Source organism: Sinocyclocheilus grahami, unplaced genomic scaffold (assembly GCF_001515645.1).
Source record: "Sinocyclocheilus grahami isolate Dianchi unplaced genomic scaffold, SAMN03320097.WGS_v1.1 scaffold334.1, whole genome shotgun sequence".
NCBI classification, from domain to species: domain Eukaryota; kingdom Metazoa; phylum Chordata; class Actinopteri; order Cypriniformes; family Cyprinidae; genus Sinocyclocheilus; species Sinocyclocheilus grahami.
The window spans coordinates 1,249,805-1,265,863 of record NW_015505513.1 but is presented as its reverse complement, the minus strand read 5'-3'; the positions used below and the strand labels follow the sequence as shown (position 1 = coordinate 1,265,863).

Below are 16,059 nucleotides of genomic sequence, written 5' to 3'. Positions count from 1 at the left end.
TATATATATATATATATATATAAATATCTGTCAAATGTATATTCTGTAAATAAAGTATTTTTTGGTTCCTCTACAGAGAGTGCATATGACACTACATGATTGTGTCTAGCTTGTTTGTAGTGGTTATTGACTGCAGTTCTGTAGTTGGTTAAATATCCAATATACCTTGATGCTTATAACACCAAAGGCATTAAACACACATTTATTCTACTTTCAGACTCCAAATAAGATTGGTCAAGGTATACTTTGAGCTTCAGTCATTCTGCTTAAACTGCAAAACGCATTATACTTTTGTAGCAAATCAGCTCATGGAAAATATGAATAATGAAATCTACTTGGCACATTATAACTATTCATATTTTAGATCCACTGTAGATATTTAGCTGACCACTCAGGGTCAACCGTCTTGTCAATTCCTCATATGGCTTGTTAACTGAGGTTACAGAGTATTTGTCATATAAAAAGAGAATATATAGTGTGTTGGATTGGTCCAGACGCTACACTTTCCATATGTACATTCCAGTGGTGTAGGGACAATTTGAAATCTACTTGGCACATTAATATTAATTGTTTGACATAATATTTGCAGAGTAGTCCTAAATGATTTGCTGAAATGCAGGTAAGTGGCCTCTTGTGCGTTATTTCAGTCCACTGCAGATGTTACTGGATGGCAGAGCCTTCTGCTTGGTGTATGTTTTGTTTTATGCAGTTGGCTATGAATTCTTGGTCACACTTTATTTTAAGGTCTAATTCTCGCTATTAACAAACTATTAACTACGACTTTTGCCTCAGTTCAACTTCTAATTTGCTGCTTATTAAGTACTAATAAACAGCCAATACTGTATGTTATTAATAGGCATGCTAATAAGAAACTAGTGAAAATTGGTCCCTATACTAAGGGGCTCTATACTAAGTTTCCCAGCAAAGCTAATATAGATGAATATACATGAAAATTACCTCTTCTGATATTAATAGTAAAGTTTCATTGAACTACAGACTAAATTTAGAGTATAAGAATTTGATGGAAGCTATCTCTATGTTAGGCTATACTTATTGTAAAATTGGGTTCTCTGACTCTTGACAGGACTGAATTTAAGCAAATCTTCATTTTTGGGTTAATGATTTCTTTATTGTGTGTGCTGGCTGTAACATAGTGTAAACATAATCTTTTGACTTTTTGAACTTTTGACTGTCTCTTCTATTTTTTTCTCCCATTGTCCGGGTTCTTCCTAAGCTCAGTGTGCACAATATTCACCTCCTGCACATTGCAAGTTGAATAAGGAAATTCATACTAGCAGATTTTAGGAGAGCAACTTTGTGTTTACCAGTGATGAAGGTTCAATGAGCTTTTTATTTCTTGTTCACCATATATGATAATGGAATTGTATCATAGGCATTTTTGCCTGCCTGCAAAGTGTATTTGGACTATAGTTGTCCAAAACCATCTGGCTGACATCATAAGACTTAAGAAATGTTTTCAACATAAGTGCTGGAATTGAAAGATTCCCACATTTAGTGAGTGGCTTGTCTTGAATCTGGACTTCAAATATGAATGATTCTGATTCAACACAACGTACAGAATAAGCTCTCTCCACAAACAATATGTCTTTATCCAAATCCAAAGTCCTTTATCTCTTTTTCTCCTCTGTCTTCTGATATTGATTGGAGTTGTGAAGTTTAAAGCCTCATTTTGCACACAATCACATCTTACGCAAGCATCAAAGCTTGAGTTTAATTACAGAATATTGTAAAAAGAAACAATTGAGTACTGTTGTTATAAACTACCTATTCCCTCTTAAACATTGATAAGGAGTAATGGTATGATTTTGTTATGATATAGCTCCAAACATTACCTTCTTGTACTCCCTCAGTTCCTGATCTGTCTCTCCAGTAGGCCTCCAAAGCAGTCTCATGAGGTCAGAATCTGGCATCATGACCTGATCTGCTCTTTATGCATTACTGAAACTACATACACTTTTTCCAACATCACATCATCAACTCACGTGTATTATTTAAAAACACACGAGGCATTCTTTTAAGTTAAAAGCTCTTTGTTCAGCATACACAGATACCGTTAAGAAAATCCAGCAGATTAATGATATATTGTCCATCTACCAGTTTTATCGTCTGTGAGAAACCTTTTTTAAACGTAATCAGCTCCAGCTTGCATTCTTAAAAACTCCTCACAAGCAATTTGACAGGAATTTTCTGGAATCAAAGCCCAGTATAAATGCAGCTTAAGGTAGTCTATCATTTCTCAAATATGTCCAATATTCCCAATCATTTTCAGGAGGAATGCAGCCATATTCCATAGGAATTGCACTCTGGGAGAAAACATCTGGAGCTTCAACAGATTATTTGCCTTCTAAACCACATATCTCCAAACCAGACACGACAGAGGTCTTGACAGCTTTTGACTTATTCATGGTACATACCCATATGTCACTTTTCCTACCAGTCACACTGAGCTACTTAAGTAGTGCAAAGGGTAGAAAAACTTCCCAGATCATGAAAGGTATACAATTCACTCTTTTTCATCTATATCTACCAACGCACTTGCAATAGCATTCTCTCTGTGTTCCTTTTTGCTTTCATCACTTTACATGTGCCTTGACTCCTATTGGCATTGTGCAACAAAGTGGGAGGCTGGACTGAGCCTCCCACTTCTGACAGGAAAGTCTCCGAGCACAACCTTTGCTCATCTGTCCTGTTTCCAGGGACCCAAAGCACACTCCAATCCTTGTTTCTTTTCGTTGTCCATTTTCTTGTTCAGACTGTGTTTTTCTAAAATATGTACAACGTCTATGAACAAAACAAAACTATGTTCCCTGCTGGGGACAAAATAGTGACAAAGCCGCTTTTACTTCTCCTCGCCTTAGGCACTGGCAACAACTAAGTACTGCTAATGCACTGCTAAAGTAATGTCTCTAAAATTTTCAAACACGGGATGTGACACATTTCTTGCCTTACTGTTCACAAATTTCACCAAATTTTCAGTTGTGGCTCTTTTGCTCCCTTTATCTTATTGTTGTCATGTTTCCAGCTACAGTTCATAGGGTAATTTAGAAAGAACTCAGGGTTAGAAGGATGATTTATTTCTTCCAAATAACACTCTGTTTTCAATATATTGAAACATCCACTGAAAGCCAGCTAAGTATCTTATCAATGTAACAATTCTATAACAATTCTATATTGTCAGATATAATGGCATCTGCACACCAGTTGTCTGGATTGAATTGATCGTGGTCTGTCTGATATCTAACATAAATTCAGTGTTCCATAACTGTAAAATATTTCTTTAAGTTGTACCTGAATTCCATTCAGTGGTTGATGGAGGACAGCTTATGAGGATTTGTATTCATGGTTCAAGTTGTATTTCTTCCTTTTTCCCCCCCTTTTTTTTAAAGCCTGCCTCTTTTTTTCTAGTTCTGGTTTTCGCTTTAGAGTCATATCTGTTTTTTTGTTTTCCACATTAAAACGATGAAATGGATGATAATTTAGCTGAATATTTTTTTTTGATTGCTTTGTAATGTTGTGTTGGAAAATCATCAAGATAATTTTCATCCACAACATTCTTTTACATTTTACTGCAAGCTGCATTCTGGATATAACTGTGTATGTGATACATAAATATTAAATCTTGTCCGTGTTTGTGGTAACATTCATTTCACCAAATAATTTGGTTACCAAATCAGTACAGAATGGTTGCTCCTGGCGTTCATTAATTTGGTACCCTTTTCATCATTTTAGAAGGCAGCAAAGAGATTTATTAAAAAAAGTATTTCTTTGAAATCTGTGAATGCTGTAAATTATAATTTTTGTTTCTAATTTGTACTGAATTCATCTGTCTTTCTCAAGATTTACCATACTTTTAAAGCTGTATTTCTTGTTAAAACTCAATTTCTTGCTAATTTTAGCTGCAACATTATCCATCTATCATTCATCAATTATGTTTTACCAAGTAAACTCCAAACAAAGAAAGCAACTGTTTTCTCAATATTTACTGTTATTTTTCATCAGAATTAAAGTTTATTAAGCAAAAGTTGTAAAAGGCAACAAAAGGTTTTGAAGTGTACCCCTGTGGTTCACTAATTTAAATTTTAAAGTTACATTTTTAATTTAAAGCTGTGATTAACCAGATAAATAATACTTTTTTTATTTAAATATCACATAACATAAATTCACACAATTGCAACTTAAAAAGGTGTATCTTGTACATGATCAAAACAAAACAAAACAAAAAATGTTTTTACTTCTGGAAATTGAATGAGGGATCTAATCGAATCGACAATAACTATAAATTGAATGTTTCAGACAATACTGTGTTTGCTTTGTATTTTTCGTTTTATTAGAGTATCGCACTATTAGCATAACAATGTCCTAACTGTCCTAACAGTAATGAGTTATGTCTATTCTTTAGTTGCTGCCTAAGTAAATCTTTCCAAATAAGTCACCGAGTAAGTTTCATTTCCGTTAGTGTGCTGCCTCAGATGTAGGCAGTAGACAGCATTGCAGCTTGTAAGGTTTTGAAACAGAGCTAATGTATTTAACTCGGGGCATAACAAAAGTGTACAAATACAGTATGTTTTTCCACATTTCCTATAAGTCACCACTGTCAATTGAAAGGCACATAAAGTTTCTATACACTCTTTTACAGAGGATAAATCTTGGGGGAGTCATTTATAGAAGGGTCCATCGATCAAGACCCAAAAGAGAAACAGATATGGACTGGGTCATTCCTCTCCCTGTCACACCATAAGAGAAGGAAAGCTTGAGCATAAATCTTCAGCTTGTTTCCGAGAGGGGCCATAACCTATAGCCCAGTAATTCGGAGATGAAAGCCATGTCTCAGTTTTGCAGTCTAAATCAATGCAATGCTTTCTATCTATCTATCTATCTATCTATCTATCTATCTATCTATCTATCTATCTATCTATCTATCTATCTATCTATCTATCTATCTATCTATCTATCTATTGTTTAAGATCAATTTTTTAAACCTCAAAAAGCATGATTTCTCCCAGGCCTGGAAACATTCAAGCAACTTTAAACCATTGGATTTGGTATACTCTAAAATATGCTGGGTTAAATACAACCCAGTGGTTGGGTTACTTACCCAGAAGGCTGGGTTAAACATTTCACCCAACCGCTAGGTCAAAACAACCCAGTTGCTGGGTTTGTCCATATTTCACCCAGCGCTGGGTTAGATTTAACCCAGCACTGTCTGAGACCGTTTCTGTGTGCATACACCCAAAGTGTGCGAGCAGAAAGATACTTCTCAGATTGCATGACCAACAAATTGACTTCCCTTTCATGTATTTTTGCACTTTTTATCATCTTGTCTTACATGAACATAAAGAGTTGAGAAAGAAAATGCAAAAAAGTGCATCAACATATTGCATGCACAAGGTCTTAAAGTGACAGCAGCCTAATATTCTGTCATTAATGTGAATCAAGCAACAAAAGACAAAGAGAAAATCACTCACTGCTCTTGACTGAATAAAGATTAACCTATATTAAATGTATACAGTGAAGACTATGCAATTCTGATTATTCTGTACCTGAATACTACTGTTAGACCTACCTGAAAAACTTAAAGCTTACATTTTTTCCTTATTTTATTACAAAGTATTTACTCTTTTCACTGTTATCCAAAATGTCGGTGTGATAAGTGAAATACTACAGAGCTACTTCATATATGTGGTAGAGCAGAACATCACATTTATGAATGTAGCATTTATGGATGTAAAGTGTGTGTGTGTGGGTAAGGAAATATTGTGGCAAAATTGTGACTAAAATCGACATTGCAGTATTGATACAAATCCCGATAGTATTTTTTGTCCATATCGCACAGTCTTAATGCATATCACTTCTATCTTTTGCTCCTTTTTTGCTTTTTCTCACACACACAGTTACACATACAGTACTTTCTCTTGTTGCCATTTTAACATCTACGGGAAATGCTCCACACACAGTCACATCTCTCTCTCCATCTCTCTCTCTCTCTCTCTCTCTCTCTCTCTAATGCATGTGATTGATGAATGCATCATTTGACACATATTTTCCAGGGAGGATCTTGGTCCATTTCTCTAGCATGGCACAACCTCCATCATTACTCTCATGATAGTTCTGGGCCCCAGCATGTCACCAGCTCATCCTCCTGCCTCCGTTCTGCCCTTCTTTCTTTTAACCTTTACATCCACTAAGCAGTCAGAGGTAAAGTATGGATCCGGCCGTAATATGAAGGCCTCCATAAACACAGACAAGGTTATGTCTCCTCACCAAAGAAGGTCACCGTCCTCAATTTGCAAATATAATCGTTCTTTCCAACACTGTTGTTCTCATCAACAGGCAGGGAATGAGGAGGGGGCCAAGGGGAGGCTGAGATGGCACTGTTGCTGGGTAAGTGATAATAACCTCTTTTGAGTGGATGCTGGCCTCATATTTTCTGGTAATTTAGACTCATTTAAACCGCAATAATGTCATAGACAAGGACATATAGGGCCAGTTTCAATGATGGTCCATTCTATTCTTATGGAAGACCATTTATACTTTTCAGCTCAGGCTGCTTTATTCAACCACTGTTGAAGACCTTATTGATAAGCATTCAGTGTCAGTTATAAAGATAGTCATTCTAAAATACTGTAAAATAGATTGACCCTACTGTATGTGATGTGGCAATGATTTTGTAGCTCACCAAGTACATATCAAAGAAATATGATCTAGTAAAAGTGTATAAATTACATACTTTATCAACTTTCAATATTTGATCTATAATACAGTATTGCCTATATTGCTATCAATTAATTTAAAACTTAAATAAATAAATAAGCATAATCACAGTACTATTGTCAGCTGACCTGTGAGTACATTTCCTAATAAGGAATTTTCCAAACAGTTCAAGCCAGAAGTAGCACCTTCATGTTTTGCAAGCCCCAGCTGCTATACAGGCGGTGTTTCTTGCCAAACCACATTTACTGAGATCAGACAGCTGTTCACACAGAATGTGTTCTTGCTTCCGAAGACAACTACACAGTGCACAACAGAATTAAACAGAGCACAGGGGTCTCATTATGTGTTATAGTTAAGTTGGTAAATGTTTTGACTTGACATACCTTAAAAAATGGTCAATCTTGGTTGGTCTTGCTGGGAACCAGTAAGATGAGACACAGTGGCTGAAGATGTCAGACTGCATAAGTGCATAGACACAACCTTTGCAATAGAAACACAGAGTTTTGATTATTACCACACCCCACAGTGAAAGGAACCACAAACAAGATACTTTCAAAATAAAAGTCATGAAATGGACCTCATATAATAGCCAGACATAAGGACAAGGACATAGAGTCCTCTGCACAATGTGACTTTGCTGCAGCCTGGAATTGAACTGGTTTCGTCTGGTCAGAGGAGAACTGGCCCCCCGACTGAGCCTGGTTTCTCCCAAGGTTTTTTCTCCATTCTGTCACCGATGGAGTTTTGGTTCCTTGCCGCTGTCGCCTCTGGCTTGCTTAGTTGGGGACACTTCATTTCCAGCGTTATCGTTGACATAATTGCAAAGATATTATTTAAACTGAGCTGGATGTTGACATCACTGAATTCAATGATGAACTGTCTTTAACTGAAAAATGAGTGTTTACTATTGTAATTTTGCATTATTGACACTATTTTCCTAATTAATGCTGTGCAGTTGCTTTGTCACAATCTGTATTGTTAAAAGCGCTATATAAATAAAGGTGACTTGACTTGACTTGACATAGAACACAGAGCCAAACCAGATGCCTATATGTTTGATTTTTTATATATTTTTTTATTTTAAAGTGAATACTGAATCATTTTTTAACCCATGTGCCCTCTGCTTCCCCTTGCAACAACATCTCTTCTCTAATGACGTTTACACGGGCGCGAGGACTTGCCAATAATCTATCCTCTCCAGGAAAATGTCCCTTACATGAGATTGCAGCAATTAGCAAACGATCCAATCAATTGCCCATGGACAAAATCAAGATTTGCCCTACATTTTTTCTCATTCGAGAATCTATTTCACTTGCATATGTGTCACAATAGGGAAAAAAGAAGAAGAGAAGATTTCAGTTTACACTTCATGCCAACTTTATTTATTTATTTCATTTTATTTTCCAATTTAAATAATTTATTTATCATTATAAATGATAAATTCATCAGTTGCATTTACACATCATCCATTAATAACACCACCAGTACATCCCACTGTAACGTTTATTATTATTTATTAGCTCTAAAAAGGGGAATATTTATGATGAATTATAACTGGTTATGATTCATAATAAATATTTAGATTATATCTTCGAATTAACTGTAGCAGAATCAATATTACAATTATTTGATCTGTCCGTCCACCGAGCAGACAATATAATAATTTATCAATTCAAGGAATATTTATTTTCTGGCCACGGAACAATAAACTGTCCTTCTTTGTACAGTGCTAGCAGTAATTCTTAGCAAAATGTAGCAATCAGATTGGGGGATGCTCGTGGGGGCTGGTTCTAATCTTCTTGACGGCGAAGAACCATCTGGCAATTTAAACCCCTATACGAACGTAAAGTTTCTGACCAGAACTGTAATTTGTATGCAAATGTCAAAAGGCTAAAAGGGGTCTTTTAAACCATAAACAGTCTAACGCTTCATGCATGATCCTACGCAGACGCTACACCACTGTGCTTCACTCTGGAGCTGCAGTATCACAGATGGATTTGATTGATTAAAGTGTGTGGTGGTGCTTAATACTACAACTGACCTTGTTTATTGAAGCTCTCCCCTGTGCAGTCATTCGAGAGTAAATGCCGGCACCGGTCAGCACTTCCAGTCCTGCTAATCCATCCATATCTCCCTAAAGAGCCTGAAATTCGCAGCCAGAACCATGCCGAGAAATGAATGTCTGTTGTCAGCTGGGTATTTATTTACTTTTTTTTTAACTTTTTAATTCTCATTCTCTTTCTCTCTCTCTCTGCCTCTCTCTGCTTTGCTTAACTTTGAAGTCTCATTATGTTTGCTGAGCTTTGAAACACAGCTTCAGGACTAAGTGGGGGGAAAAGGAAGAACTGAGTGTAGAAATGAATAAGATGACTCACAATCTTCACAAGGAGAAATTCATTACAAAGCCTGGAGTATAACTTTGCTCATTTTAGCCAATTAAATGCACATCTTTAAAATATGGAAAGGCTCTTTATGGATATTCATTCTTGAAGGGAAGATTAATTCTTTATAGTGGCCCATGGAGATTTTTTTTAACCACAGATGCACTCTGCACTGCACAATTGTAGGTGATTCTACTGAAAATCCTTTTTAAACTACGGATAGCCTTCATCTGTCTTAAGAAAGCATGTCACATGAGATTGAAGTTCACTTGGCTTGACCTAGGAAAAGCAATGGAGTTGAAAGTGGATAAACTGTAGGCCATACTAGAATATTTAATTTTAAACTTTGCTCATACACCTTGTAAAATGTATAATGCAATTAAAAAAAAAACACCAGCGTGAGATGCAGAGGCAAGCAAACATGACTGGAATACATAATTATTCATGACTGAATTTAATTTTAAAGCAAGGAAAGGTCTTTCCATACTCGAAGTGGGTCATGCTTTATCTGAATGAATCACTGTCTTAAAAGGCATCTGGTAATCAAAGCTGAGAAGGGCAGAATCTTCTTTTGCACTGTAGTTCTGCAGGATCTTTCTCCATTTTTTAATAACATGATCAGAGAGGGCAGACTGTCTTTCTTTCATTGTTGTCTTTTCTCATACAGTTGAAAATGAGCATGCTGTGAAACCTGCTATTGGACGCTTAATGAAAACTTTAGAATAATTTGGTGATTCATGCATATTTCCATGTTTTCAGTGGGTTTTGAACAGAGCTGAGGTGACTCAAGGTCACTAGAGGCTATTAAGCAAATCGTCGGATTTAAATTAAGTAGAGAAAAAAAACAATTCTGAAGAGGACAAATCCTCTTTGTAAAATCTATGATTTATATATATATATATAGGATAAGTACTATACATTTGTGAGTTTTATTTACTCAGTTAATTTAATAAATGTTTAACTCTAAAATATATAAAAAGTTCAAAAGTCTGAGATTTTAAGATGCAGCTACTATAATTTAAACCATAGAATAAGCTGAAAAGAAATCTAACAATGTACAAAAAAGAAACCCTATGACGTAACAATTAATAAGACATATTAAAGATCCTGCACTATTTCAAGGTTAATAATGGAAAATTGCATGGCATTGAGCATGTGAACTCTTTTGTACAAAAGCTCAGATTTCTTCGCTTCTATTAAAGCACACATTCTCTTTAAAATATTCTCAAATCATGCTGGATAACATGACGCTTTGTGCAAACTTGTAGAGTCCATGTCATCTGGAGTGCTGCTGTCATTAAAGCAAAAGGAGAAGATACTAATAATACTAAACAAGTGTTTTCTTGCATGCATGGTGTGATGAAATAATGATCAATATGGCACCTTACTAAGATGAATACACTAACAAAACCTCTACAAGACCATAACCATCCAATTCTGCTGTCTCACATAGGGATAAAAAAGCTTTAAAAAGTGTCTCTGCAAAACCTTTTAAAATGTGATGAAATGTGATGAGCACACTGAAATGTATGAGTATTTGATGCATTGCATTAAGCATCTCACTGAGCTCCTTGGGTAGATTAATGTCTGTGCTGCATATGAGAGGAAGCATTAAACGGGTTTAACATATTCAGAATCCTGAAACAATAAGACTGTTTGGAACTGGAAGCTTTCATATGTATGTTATTCACTCATATGTACAGCCTAGTATATTTAAACTTTTTGACCATTTGTGTTTTATTAATGCTGAGCACTATACGTTTAAATCTGGCCATCTACAATAATTTGTTTATAGGCTCTGATCAGTACTGCGGCATATGCCCCCCATAAAAAAGTGCCCATATTTTTACACTCTTTTTTTATACTGTTTTGGGTATAGATAGATATTAATCATCTTTACCTGCAGTACAGAGTTATTCACAAGCTACACATGCAATATAGATACACTTCATTGACAAATGATAGAAGACAATAAGTACATATCCACCTCATCCAGTGCTATTTTTGTTTTCTACTTTATAAAATATTCCGTTACTGAGAAACCGCTGCAAACGATTCAGTGCTTGAGTGAACTGTCAGAATGAATCAAAATGTATCTCGCAAACATTTCAGACCTTTTCTCAAAACCAATTAGATCAAAAGAGTAATTAATTTGCAAATCTGGCATCCCTAGATCTGATTCTAAACAGCTGATAGAAAACACACATGACTTGATTGCTGAAACCAGAGACTTATGGATTTATCAGTAATATTTTACTGGAGCACAGCAGTATTTCATTGGGAATTGCACTTCAGTAAAAAGGGTCTAGCGACACCACTGCCCATTTAGCACATTTACAGCAACTCCTTCTCTGTGAACTGTTCGCTGTCACTGTAAAGTGAAAGTCAGCATATAAAAGTCAACCTGGCTTACTTGTGACTTAGCAAAATCAATGCCTCTGTTTAAAAAAAAAAAAGAGTCATTCCTTAATGAAGTATTTTAAGATCAGCCGAGGCCATTGATTTTCTAACAGCTTCCGTTCGTATTATTAATTAAAATGTTTCACATACAGCAGGAGTTTTGAAGGATATACACGCTTTCTTTTAATTTGAGTTATTTTCTACACTTTAAGTCCTTCCATTCTGGTGATTCAGAAGGGAACAAAAGGTTTCCAGCTGAGACATTTCCTGCCTAATCTTTGCCTTAAAATCGTGTCAGGATTAAAATTCTGTTGTGACAGTGAATACAATGGTAAAGTATAAACCTATCTTCTCACAATATAGGAAGCTTTTGGTACACTAGGCAAGCAGTTTAACCATTCGTTCTGTGTAATCCTCTAATGTAGCACATGACACATGAGTGCATAGGGCAGTCATTAAACTACAGGTTACCTACCCCTCATGAAAAGCTGTTATTCACTTTAAATTTACGTTTACAAGCACACACATTTGTACTCTGATTTTACACGGTGAGCTTACATTTTGTATGAGAAGCAGATTACATGAAGATTTAAAAAAAAACCTACCCACTGTGCTCCATTAAACAAAAAATCCATCTTTTTGGTCTCTCTCTCTCTCTCTTTCTTTTTTTTTTCTTTCTTGAGGCACAAGGGCCATTGCCTGGAATTACTGGGCCTGGTCAAAAACTTTATGAATGGGCCTTCCCTTCACTTACCTTTAGGCTAATTTTGAGTAAGTATATTGAGAATTACTTTGCAATTATCAATAGTTTTCTCTGAAGTGGCACAAAGGGTTAGAAAAGGTGAGTACTGTAGTTACTGAATTTGTACAACCCTGAAAGTGGCATGGTCTGTGCTTCGGTTGTTTTCTTTTTCTGATTTTGTTTCCTGGAATAATTACACTCAAGTAAATCATCATAAATTAGACTACAATCTGTAACTATGTGCACTTTAGGGGGGGGAAAACTAAACAAAAAAACACTGGAAACCTTGAAAAACTAAGAAAATAAATTGAATATATTTATATAATTCATATAGTGTCCTTCTATGCAACTTAAAAAAATAGCCATTAACTTACAAAGTCCCTACATACAGTACATTTTTTATTAAAACACTCTCACAAATTGCATTACTTCCTGATGAATTAAATCCAAATGGAATGGCTAAAACAATAGTCTTTTGGAATAAAATAGTTAAAAATAGCCAACTTGGAATTGGAACATTGTCATACTATAGCAGAGCATACTATTTTCCACAGTTCTTTCAACCTTTACCTGAGGACTATTTCTTCTTCCTTCAAATTTCCCCCATTGCATTTGTTCAACAATTTACAATTAATACACAGAAAAAAACATACAAGTACACTTTTTTTCCTACTACTAGGGAAGCTCAAAAAAAAATAAACTAATGGAAAAGTTCCAGGAACAAATATGGACTCTTAATTGTAAATACGTATATGTTATACTTTTTTTTTTCTTCCTGGGAATCCCATTAAGAGAGACAATTTAGAACACACATTATTGCCCTGTACAAAAATACTGCAAGCACGTACATTATGCATTAAAGCACCAACACTAGACACTCGCTAATGTGACTTTATCACACAGCAACGGAATGCCGAGCATGTCCAGCCACTTTATGTTATCTGGGGTCCTTGTTTTGTTCTACAGAGTATGATCAATTACCACACTACACAGAAGGAGATAAGGTCAAACTGAGATATAAAGATGTATTTGCAGACGGTGTTGGGGAGTAACTAGTTACATGTAACGGCGTTACGTTATGTAACTGTAATCAGTTACAGTTACTAAGAAAAAATATGTAATTAAATTACAGTTACTTATGAAAATGTTAACGATTACAAAGGGGATTACATTTGAATATTTACACACATCCACATACAGATTTAATTGATTTATTTCCCAAATTGCACTGACTACTCTGAGACATAGGCTACTATAATTTCAGCGATGCGGAAAACACAGACTGGTTCGTAGAATACAGTCATAAAAACGGAATTCCTATAGCCTAATGCGGACGGAATATGCCACAGTTTTGGACGAATAAATCAAAAGTAGGTCAGTACACTTTAATCAAAACGCGATATGGACTAGTGTCTGTGAATATTAAGCCGCAAAAAGACAATATATGAATCGGGAGACCCGCCGGGACAATTCCCTGTGGCCTGGCAGCCGATTTGGCCCGCTATTTTAATATTATTATTGTATAATTGCCTGTCGAATGTACTAAAGCGATTATTTCCGAATTCTCCATTCGATAATTAAATCTCTAATAAATCATGAATCGGTTAGTCGTGACTGGCAATGCTACGCGCACCAAACGGTTTGGATCAGAGTAATCAATGCTAGAGAGAGAATGGAGTGGACTGTGGAAGCGCACAGGTGGAGCAGAGAAGCAAAACTACTGTTCAGGGTTTCAAGTGCAGGCCAGTTTCATCTGTAAATATGCTATTGTAGTTTTGTCTTTGTTTACTTCGTCAAGCAGCAGCAGTCCATTGCTCATCAGTCATCACTCAAAATACTGTATAAAGGACATCATTATTATCTATTGTAATGTTAGAGTAGTAATTTAGCAGACAAATAATCATATTTTATAATAGGTTTAGGAGGAGCTAGGGCAGACAACAACACAACTTATGAAAATTAACGATGATTTTACTATAAATCCAAAGATAATGGTTAATATTGTTAAACCAGGGTAACCACAAATCAACCATGGTTTTTGCTACACTAACCATAGTTTAACCATGGAATTTGTAGTAAAAATAAATACAAATGGTAATCCATTTGCAAAAAAAAACAAAAAAAAAACATGGTTATTGTACTTTTACTATAATAAAAACATGGTTAATTTTTGTAAGGGAAAAACATGACTCGTGTTCAGTATTAGGATTTTTCTATAAAGATATTGTAGTGATGCACTAATTTTGACATGTAGGCAATTTAGAAAGTATAGTTTTGCTAAATCTTGAGTATTGAAGTCATGAGAGAGATAGATATCAGGGCAAAATAAAGAGACTGAAAAGAAAAATGGAAGTGAAGGTGCAGTTCAGGAGAGAACATTGAATTATTTTATATGTCCCCAACCTAAGGATTTAATCCTTTTTTATGTGAGGTCCATACATAAAAATAGGGTTGTCTATGTTTCAGAATTTGTTGTTGGTGTATGAGTGTGATATTTCCCGGCCTGACTATTTTTTCCCAATCCGCCCCTCGTGGAAATTAATGGCGCAGACATGCGGTTTCATTTACAACACAAAGGCCTACTGAAGCTTGCTGTGTTTTCAGCCTCTGCTGCCTCAATATATGAGTACATGAACACATAAATATAATCTCTAGAACTGCTCTTAGTCACTTCATGAGCATTTTACTAATTTTGAGAAAACTATCGTCATATCATATACAAAGAGACACCAATGTTTCAGGAGTTTAGTACACAGAATAGGACACATGCTTAAAGAGACTGAAAAGAAAAATGGAAGTGAAGGTGCAGTTCAGGAGAGAACATTGAATTATTTTATATGTCCCCAACCTAAGGATTTAATCCTTTTTTATGTGAGGTCCATACATAAAAATAGGGTTGTCTATGTTTCAGAATTTGTTGTTGGTGTATGAGTGTGATATTTCCCGGCCTGACTATTTTTTCCCAATCCGCCCCTCGTGGAAATTAATGGCGCAGACATGCGGTTTCATTTACAACACAAAGGCCTACTGAAGCTTGCTGTGTTTTCAGCCTCTGCTGCCTCAATATATGAGTACATGAACACATAAATATAATCTCTAGAACTGCTCTTAGTCACTTCATGAGCATTTTACAAATTTTGAGAAAACTATCGTCATATCATATACAAAGAGACACCAATGTTTCAGGAGTTTAGTACACAGAATAGGACACATGCTTATTAGATAACGTCTCTAGGTTACGTATGTAACCATGGTTCCCCGAGGGAACGAGACGCTGCGTCGAGTCGCCCCCTTTAGTGGGTTTTCCTTTCTGTGTGGGTGGATGGAGCTGGGCGGAAGTCAAGTTCACGGCCCCTTTAAAAAGCGCAGAAATTTCTCTTTACTTCCGTTTTCCTCCGGCATGGTATACAGGCTGCGTGTTGATCGTGTCACAAGAAATATTTGATGTGTGTCAAGCATTGAACTTGTAGTCAACGTAACAACCGGTATAAGGTTGGAATTCTTCTCTAACTCTGGGCGTGGGCCTGAGGGTGTTCAACCGCTTCAACGCATTTCAGGCGTGATCCAGGCAGTATTGGTGGATTGTTCACCACTCTTATTGAGAGACAGTTAATTGTGCTGCAGGTTGGGCCTTATATGGTATTTTGTAAGTTGTTTGTTATTTAAAGATGTAATTTTAAAATGTTAGAGTATGTGTGGCTAATGACCAAATCGGGTAATTATTTTATAGAAATTCGTCCGTTGCTGTTTTGCTGCTGTGTGGCGGCTTGACCGTGGTGCTGTGCTGGGGAGAAGTTGTTCGCC

The 16,059-nt window shown here is 35.9% G+C and overlaps 1 long non-coding RNA gene across 1 annotated transcript in view; it reads left to right on the top strand.

The window, feature by feature from the left end:
* Positions 1–108: 108 nt before the first annotated feature.
* LOC107602746 (uncharacterized) overlaps positions 109–16,059 on the top strand; it is an 18,431-nt gene continuing 2,480 nt past the window's right edge. Inside the window, exons 1-2 of the long non-coding RNA XR_001611068.1 lie at positions 109–119; positions 8,744–8,749. This is a non-coding gene — a long non-coding RNA (uncharacterized lncRNA). The remainder of the gene's footprint in view (positions 120–8,743; positions 8,750–16,059) is intronic.